This window comes from Fukomys damarensis, unplaced genomic scaffold, assembly GCF_012274545.1.
Source record: "Fukomys damarensis isolate Sample0158 unplaced genomic scaffold, DMR_v1.0_HiC HiC_scaffold_32, whole genome shotgun sequence".
Taxonomy (NCBI): domain Eukaryota; kingdom Metazoa; phylum Chordata; class Mammalia; order Rodentia; family Bathyergidae; genus Fukomys; species Fukomys damarensis.
The window spans coordinates 44,000,827-44,010,862 of NW_022900944.1; the positions used below are offsets into that span (position 1 = coordinate 44,000,827).

At 40.1% G+C, this 10,036-nt stretch overlaps 1 pseudogene; it reads right to left on the reverse strand.

Annotated features, from left to right (window-relative positions):
- The window catches only part of LOC104858254, a 12,108-nt pseudogene extending 4,451 nt beyond the window's left edge, over nucleotides 1-7,657 (reverse strand).
- Between the last annotated feature and the right edge of the window lie 2,379 nt (nucleotides 7,658-10,036).

Here is a 10,036-nt window from a genome sequence, read left to right on the forward strand (position 1 = left end):
AATGAAAGAGAGAGAGAGAGAGAGAGAGAGAGAGAGAGAGAGAAAATAAGAACCAAGATATATCATGTAAAGGTACAAATTCCCAGTGATGAATGTCATCATATTGTACCTAACATGTACCAATAAACTTAATGAAAGAGAGAGAGAGAGAGAGAGAGAGAGAGAGAGAGAGAGAGAGGGAGCGCAAGTGCATCCAGGATCTGTGGGATGCCATTAAAAGATCAAATGTCTGTATAACTGGCATACCTAAAGAAGAAGAAATAATGGTTGAGGGCATAGAAAACATACTCAATGAAATAATAACAGAAAATGTCTCAAATCTTAGGAAAGACACACATATTCAGGTATAGGAGGCCTTTAGAACCCCAAATAGATATGGCCAGAAAAAATTTCTTTATCATATGGTATAGACAAACTATCAAAAGTACTGCATAAGGAAATAATATTAAAATTTGTAAGAGAGAAGTGCTGAGTTGCGTTTAAAGGCAAACCAATCAGATTAACATCAGATTTCTCAGCATAAACCTGAAAGGCCAGGAGGATATGGAATGATGAGCTTCCAATCTGAAAGAAAATCACTGCCAACCAAGACTTTTATATCCATCAAGGTTATTCTTCAGAATTTAAAGAGAAATAAAATCTAAGACAAGCATATACTAAGGGAATTTATGATCTCTACACCAGCATTACAAAAGATACATATGGGAATCCTATGGCCAAAGAGATAGAAAAATATTCACCAAAATGAGTGCGTATGAAAGAATAAGACCCAAAAGAAGAACAGATATGCAAATGAGAAGTAGGAAAGAATCAAACATTGTCAGTACAATAAACCATCAAACCACAAAGATGAATGAAAGGAAGAAACAAACGATATTCAAAACAACTAGAAGAAAATCAACAAAATGAAGGGAAAAGGGTTGGAGCGTTGATGGGAGGGCAGGGGAATGGGGGAAAAATAAGATACATCATATAAAGGTATAGATTCCCAATGACAAATGTCATTATATTGTATACCTAAAATGTATCAATAAATTTTATGAAAACAACGACAAAAAAGACACACATTGGCTGAAAGGTTTAAAAAATTCCAAAAATATACTATCAGAATCCACCATGGAAATCAGTATGCCAATTTTTCAAAATTTAAAATAGAAATTCTGTTGACCAGCCATACCTCTCTTGGGTATATTCCCAAAAGAGTAAAGGACATAATACTATAGTGAAACGTGCATATCCGTGCCTATAGCAGCACAACTCATAATAGATAAGCTGTGGAAACAGTCTAGTGCTCCAGGACAGATAAATGGATAAAGAAAATGCCATATATATATATATATGAATACTATTCATTCATAAAGAAGAGTGAAATTATGTCATTTGTAGGAAAAATTGATGGAACTTGAAAGCATAATTCTGAGCAATGTAATCTAGACACAGAAAATTACATACTTCATGGTTTCTCTTTATGAGAAACATAAAACATAAATAAATGAGTTAAACAAAGGAGAAAACAAAAAGACATTTTTGGAGATGAGGAAGGTGATGGGAAGGACATGAGTGTCATGAGACATTCTACCAAATTTGGGGGAACAATCATTTTATAACTAAATTATGATCAGGATGGTCTGAGGCCTAGTTTTCTTGCATGCAAGGGGGCTATGGCATGTGGAAACATAACTTCATTTTGCCTCTGGTTACAGGTTGAGCCCTCAGTGGTTCCGTGATACTGTCATGCTCAAGGGAAAGATTACATCAGCTGAAGACATCCTGATTCTTTGAGAATTGAGTAGTAATAAAAAAGAGGCTTCATTCATCTGGGGAGGGGAAAATTCCTTATCAGCCTAATTTGTCCCATCTACTATTGTAGAAATGTTTTGCCTACTCTGCTGTCCTTTTCAACCTAAGGTCCTCATGGACCTAAGGTCCCCATCAACATAGAACTACTGCCACCGTGAGTCAGCCCATGCTCCCGCCAATTTTCCAATGAACCCACTAAATAGTGGCACTGAGAGTGCCATTGTCTTTGCCCACCCTGAGGCACCGATCTCTGGGCCCCCCATATACTTTAGACTTACACAGGTCTCTATTGTCTTTCTTTCTTAACCCTCACCATCCCCCTTTCTGGGAAGTCAGAGGATCGATCGCCCTCTGATACTTGGCACCCACACGTGGGAGCATGAAGGCCTGTGAGGGAAGATTCCACTCGAGTGGAGGAGAGGGTGCATAGTGTGATTGGTGGTGAGAGGATTCACAGGATGAACTTGGAAGACGCCCAAAGAGAAGGTGAAAGGTAGAAGCACTTGGCGCTGCAGAAAGTTTCTGTAGCTGGATAATGGGGAAGAATCACTGTAGAGCAGAGCAGCGAAATTACATTCAACTCTTGCGTTAGCTGCATAATTGAACAGGCTGGAGCTCAAGTCAGTACTGGCCCTTACCTAAAATAGTGCATGGGATTGTTAGGGTCAACCTTGGTTTCCACAGGTGGGAACCTTAAATTTAGAAGACTGGGGTAGGATTCATGATAGTTTAAAAAGAGCTCACGGAAGGGGTGAAATAGTATCACAGCAACGTTCTCCTCTTGGGGATTAGTAAGATCTATTTTAAGGCCCTTACACCTCACGCCACCTGGAGTGCCAATGCCAGAGCAAATCCAGGAAGATAAAGGTAGAGAAAAAGAAAAACCAGATAGAAAAGAGAGTCATAAATTACAACATGGAGAAGGATTGATACATGAAAAGATAGAAACTCCAAGCGCTCCCCCAATAATCAGGGAAGAACTAATGGTAAATAGGGCTGATGAAGAAACTCCAGGGCTGGTGCCTTCAGGCCATGTAAATCAGAAATGCTCTTGCCTTCCATGTCTAACTACCAGGCAGCAGTTCAAAAAGCAGCCAAGCAGGGAGAAATTCTTGGTCCTTGTTGTTTTCCAGTGGTCTGTAGACCTGACACAGATAACCCAAATCAGCTCACAGCTGAACATCAAGCTTTTGACTCTCAGTTATTAAAGGAATTAAAACAGGGTGTAATGAATAATGGAGCCCAAGGGCCATATACTTTGAGGATGTTAGATTCTGTTGTGGAGGCTTATTTTTTAATGTCTAATGGCGTGACACATCTTACCCACTCCTGTCCGTCCCCTAGTCAGTACCTACATCTTAATATTCATCAACCAGAGCAAGCTATGGGTCAGGCTGACAGAAACAGACAAGGTGATAGGGCTGATACAACTGCAGAAGTGTTTTTTGGAATGAGATAGTTGGCAGATGTAGCCCAATGATTGCAGTATACCCATGTGGCTTTTGAGCAAACAGGACATATAATCAAAAGAGCTTGAGACACCAGCACAAGAAGCAGTGATAACATCATGCAAAAACTCTTCCATGAGGTGAAAAGAAAGTCCAAGTGCAATGTACCAAGGAGGAAGGAAAAACGCCCCTATGGAGAATTAGAATGCAAGCAGATAAGAGGGAATTTTAGAAAGAAGCTGCTTCAGTCTCTTGAAGATTTGAAAGAGAACACATATTGAAGCTAAGGATGAAGATGATGACAGGAAAATGAAACAGAAAGGTGTTTGTTCCACATTACAAGTCTTCCACAACACCCAGGGAGGACCAGGAGACACAGATTTACTCTATGGTGTATGATACCTAACATGGCATGCTTACTACAGGATCAAGTTTTATAGACATGCGACCTCTTACAAGGATGATACAAGATACGAAACAGGTTCTTCACACTCATGAACAAGAAATCAATGTCATGCTTTAACAAATATTTTCACCACGTACTTACTATCTGCTCTGAATCCATAATTAAGGAGTGGGAACTTAAGACTGGTGTCCAAATATACCAAATTTAGACTATCATGGCTTCAATGTTGGATGGACTTCTGCAACTGTCAATGAAAATGGAGCTCTTTTTGCCATGTGAGCATGTACTGGTTAGTCTAGTACAGCTGCCTTAGTGTTCTGAGTGTTTGTGCTCATTAGGTCTTGGCTTACTGGGAAAAAAATGGATCAGGCTGGAATATGCAAGCATGCCAGAGCTATGCTTCAGTGAAAGGTGACAGACTCTCATTTATAGGTCACTATTGTCTTGATATCGATGTTAAATGATCAGTAACCTACATTGCATTTATCTAGTTACTGTAGCTCTTTACAAAAGTCTTTCACTATAACATCTCATTTAATCTTTGATGGGAAAAATCTGTGTTGCACTGACTCATTCTGTTCTAATTTTCAGTACTATCAGCTAAGAGGCAGACATCAGACTCGGTGTTTTTGGTAGCAGTGATTGAATCCAGAGCTTACAGCATGCACACTACCACTGAGCTAAACCTCCAGCATCTCACATAGTTTTGCTCAAGCAGACTTTGAGACTAGAAAAACTATTCAGCCAACTTTGGCACAGAATGCCTAGAATTCTGTGCTGGAATTGTTTCTATGTGCAGCCTCCTTGGGAGCATGTGCCATATCAAAACTAATAGAACGTCAAGCTCAAGATGAGAAGTTTGTTTTGTATGGCTCATGCCACAGAACTCTGCAGAGAATGACAGATCACACCACTTCTCACTTCATTTTGTTCTGAACTCCCACGAAAGAGCTTTGTCTTGATCAACTGCATGTACTGAATATGTTTATTCTAGAACTGTGCTTACTAAATTAGTCCTTACTTACAGGTCAGTTGATGGTGTAATTCAGCATACTGACATGAAAGTGAATTTTGAAGACACAAGAAGGTGACAGCATGAAATAAAATCATGAATGCTAGGTAAATAAAAAATAAATAAAATAAATAAAAAGAGCTCAGCTTACTGTGCCCAAGGACAGGGCCCCTGTCTAGTCTTTTCTTAGCATCTTACAAGGGCAGAGAGAAGCTTATACACAGTTTGTGACCGGACCACAGGAAGCTGTGCACAGACAAATTCCTTATGCTATAGCAGCCAACACACTTTTCTCCAACTTGCTTATGATAACACTACCCAGACTCTGGCCACTGTGCGAGCCTCTAAAGGTATAAATAGTTGCATTAAGGCTAGTCAGGATATCAGTTCAGAAACTCACAGAGGGTCTGTATTACCTCAAGCTGTGCTGACTCTTACAAAACAAGGTACTAATAGTAATGGTAAAATGTTAAATGTTTTAATTGTGGTAAAATGGGACATCTTTGCTGACAATGTATGTCTGCAAGCCAAGGTAGTAACTAACATTTCTAGAACTTCCAGTAATTCTCATCTGGGAAATAATGAGGTGCCCCAGGTTCCCAGCCTTGGGCCTGGCATAGGTGGGGCCCAGAAGAGGTGGGGCTGCTTCTCATAGAGGGCCCAGGCTCAAAGACTCTCCAAAGGTGCCAGCAGCCACGCACAGACCCAGTAATTTACAAGATTAAAATCAATGTGTTTCTGGTGGTTCTAAACAAATACATACAGCTCTTTTATCCCAAATATATCATTTTAAGGCAAACATTAGAATTTTATCCCATATAACCCCTGAGGACAAACAACTGTCAAATGTGCTCATCAAACTTTAACACACAACTTTTAAAACAGAAAGAGGGAACACAGTTACTTCTATAAACTCAAGTAGATCTTGTCACTTTCATTTAAAATTTTTTTTCTCTTAAATCCACTTGTGGAAAGTAAGTATATTCCATCAGAACTCCATTGGCACAAGGACAAATCTATAGACATGCTCTAGACACAAGTGTTGTGAAAGGATATCTTAACTAAAAGGTAAAATGGCTCAATACAATTAATACCATAGGAAAAAGGTTTTGCTTGTGTTTTAACAGATAGTAGAGAAACGCTGTGGCTGCCGTCCAGGAAGTTTGGATTGCCTTTTTGTGCAGGGTAAAGTATGGACCAGTAAAGATTTGACCTCAACATAGGAAAGAAAGATCCTATATATGATTAGAGCTGTCTGAGGCCTAGTCTTCTTGCCTACAAGCCAGGTAGGAAAACATAACTCTGTTTTGCCTCTGGTCACAGCTGAGATGTCAATAGTTTTGTGATACTGTCATGCTCAAGGGTAAGATTACATCAACTGAAGACATCCTAGGTGAAAGTTCATCCTGCTTTGAAAATTGAGGAGTAATAAAAAAGAGAAAGCTTCTACCTGGGGAGGGGCAAACTCCTTATCAGCCGAACTTGGCCCACCTACTATTTAAGAATGTTTTGCCCATCCCACTGTCCTTTTCAACCTAAGATCCTCATGGACCTAAGATCCTCATCAGCACAGGACTCCTGCCACCCCATGAGTCAACCCATGCTCCCTCCAATCATTGTATGAACCCAGTAAACAGTGGCCAACTCAGAGTCTTTGTCTTTTCCCCCTTGGAGGCACCGACCTCCCGGGCTCCTGTGTACTTTGAAGTTACACAAGTTTCTATTGTCTTTCTTTAGCCTTCACCATCCCCCTTTCTAGGCAGTCTCAGGATTGATCGCCCTCCAATACTTGGGCAAATAGGGTTATGGCTGACTTGTGAAAATCATCAAAATATGTTAAAAGCATGTATGGGTCTGGCAAACAAACCCCACCATTTGTGTATTCAACAAAAAAGCGAAAAAAGACTAAGATGAATTTAAAACCATTAAAAGCAAATCTTCGACATTTTTAAAATAGGAAACTTTTATAAAGAAATATTTTTAAAAGTGCCCGAGTAGATTAATTGAGCACCAAATCAAGAGAATTATGTAATGAAAAGCACACGTGAAACAAAGCTAAAAGGTAGTGTTTGACTTAAAGATATCACTCAGAGTAATTCTCCAAATCCATACAAGAAAGACAAGCAACCGAAGAAAGAAATGAGAAAAAAATGGTCTTGTACTTCATACGAGAGGGAACTCAATGGTCTAACGACTATCTGATAAAATTCTATCTTGAGTAGAAGTTAAGCAGTGTTAAGACTTAAAAAATGACCCTGAATTTTGCTCACCAGATTGGTGAATAAGAGAAATTTCTGGGAGTGGTGTAGGAAAGCTGGTATCTGTGGTGGAAAGGTGAATTTGTACAACCACTTCGAAAGGTTGGTTACCAATGTGGTCAACCAAAGCCCACCAAAGGTCTCATCTCCCTCCACACTTCGCCATGTTGTTGGTTGGAGGGTAGCCATTATAGTTTCAATCTAGAATATCCCCCAAAAGTCTCATGTTCAGAGGTGGAGCTTTTAGGCATTAACTGGATCACGAGGGTGCTATACGTGTCAGTGGATTCATCCTTGGATAAGTTCATGTGCTATTAGGAGGTGGGCTTCGCTGGAGGTAAGTCACTGGGGCTGTGACCTGGAAGGGTACCTCTTCTCCAGCTCCTCTCTGCTTCTTGCTGCTACAGTTGCTATAACTTTCCTCCACCATGCTATTCCTGTCTTGGAGCCTATTGAACATGGACCGAATCCCCACAAACCACAAGGCAAAATAAAACTTTATTCCTGTAAACTGTGAGTGTCTGGTATTTTGTCCTAGTGATGAGAAAGTGACTAACCATGGCTCAGTTCTAATCAATGGAGTGAAAAGATAACTCTGAGTAAGCTTTCGGCAGGCTTTAAAAAGGAACAGGCCCAGCTTGCACTTCCCTATGGCCTTTCCCTTGTTTATTTTCTGTCTTCTGGCTGTAATGATGCCTCAGGTGCACTTACCTTCTTGGATCCCTGAGGTAAGATTCACTGGAATGAAGATTTAACAGGATTGGGGCTGGTCCCTGAAATCACCACTGAGCTGTACCAGCCCACAGCTGCTGACTTCTGGACCCTAGGTTACAAGCAATCAACAAATCCCTGTTCCTTTAAGTACCTGTTAGACAATTTTTAAAACAAGCTTCTGAATGCTTGGTAAATACAGTAGTATCTATTAAAATTCCAATTCCACTTCTAGGTGTGTGTTACAGAGACTTGTTTGCATGTGTATGCAAGCAAATGTGTGCAAGTCCATCCACGACTGTGCTGTTTGATAAATTGGCACACTAGAAACAAATTGAAACAGCCAGAAATGGCTAAACCAGCTAGTGCATTTGTTTGATGGAATACCATAAAGTTGTTAAGAATAATTATGTATATCTACCTTATGTGATGGGCATAAACAAGACAACACAATATATGATTATATCAGAAAATAGCAAACATTCAGTGCTCTTTTTAAGAAAAGATCTAGGCTGGGGGCCACAGGTTCTCTTGCTGAGCTCTCTCCCTTCCAGCCACACTGCTGCCCAGAGTGTGTACCAGGATGGGGAGGAGGAAGAGACTCCAGCAGTTAGGCCTTCTGGTTCACAGAGTTCACCTTCAGAGGCAGATGAGTCAGGCCTACGGCTGTGGAGATTGGCAGATAGCTGGGAGAGGCACATGTAGCACCAGAGAAGGTAATTTTAGCTGGTTACAAGGAATGGGCATGAGTTAGCAAAGCCCCCACACAGCACAAGGACTTTTCCCACACTCAGGAGAGGGGTGGGAGCCAGGAATGCCAGCTGCTTCTGACCTTTGTCCCAACACGGTTGGCTCAGGCAGCACTGTGCTGCTTCTCAAGTCTGAGGCAGTGGAATTACTAGAGCAATACCATAGCACTACAAAGGACAGGTATCTGTTTGCGGCTATTACTGAGTGGACCCTGCTACCAAGACAATGATGGCCAATACAAAAGGAGAATTACCCATACCCAGGCAGTGGAAATTGCTTGCTAAGTTTTGAGACAATGAAGAGTAACATATGTATGATGCATTTTTCAAATACATTTGGACTTAGGGTTGTATTTATTGCAATATCAAGTTCTATTTAAATTCACTGAAGTGTTTTTCCATGTTGCTTGTTGGATACCAGAGTACTCCATGAAACATCTTCCCACATTCACAAGATTGATACTGGATGTTTTTCCAAGTGTATCACTGTGCTCCATAATTTGTACCAATATTCACTGAAATATTTATTTTTCTACATGCACAATGGCTAGGGGAGGTGGGATTTATTGAATTGGTTACAGTTTGCTGCACGCCTTACTGATTATCAGCTATATTTTGCATGTACTAGAGAGGAACTTTGTCATATCTATTTTACTTTGTTCCTTTTACCCCCAGTATTGGTGACTGAATGCTGGGCCTTCACACTGAGCTTCATCCCTACCCCTCTTTTTAAAAAATTTTGAAACAGGGTCTCACTAAGTTGCTAAATTGCCCAGGGTGGACTTGATCTTGTGATCCTTCTGCCCCAGCCTCTCAGATTGCTGGGGTTACAGGCATGTGCCACCATGCCTGGCTTGTGCCTTTCTTTTTTAGTTACTTGTGTTCCATGTGCGGTATATTATTTCACACTACTGTATGTCACATAATGTATTCTTTAGTGGTCAGTCTGTCCTGTTGTTAGCTACGTCAAAGAATCACTGACAGGCAGACATAAAATTTTCTTTATCTAGGGAATTTTTAACTGATAGTTCAGTGTTGGTAGTCTATCGCTACATGTATATGATGTAGGACTTCCTCCAGGATTCTACTAAACATGTACAACATAAGACTTTTTTCCTCAGCATTCGCAATAACTTCTAAAACATGTACTATAGGAAAATGCTTACTTTTTATAGGTGTATAATACATGAAGAGCTACTGTATAACTTATACAAAATGGTACAACTTGAGAATGAAGGAGGAATACTATTAAAAAGTCATATGAGATTACAGGTATAAAATTGGAATTGTCCTGACCAAAATGGAAATATGGATATCATGTATACATCCTTGCAAAATTCTTTGTCAGCAAATGGGGAATATATACTAGTATTAGCAGATCACCATGACACATGATTGAGAAACACAAGCAGCAGAAAGAAAAATGGGTAGGAGACCACAGTGTGGAGACACCAACATCACAGCCCTACTTCTACACAAAGATAACAGCATAATTTGGGAGCTGCTGACAAAAGAGGTTTTTGGACTGATCTGAAGCATTCTAAACTTTTATAAGAAATACTTATACATGTAATATTGAGTTACTATTAAATCTATGTCAAAAATTAAAAAGAAGTGTTCTCTAGGCGCCCATCAATGGATGAGTGGACATC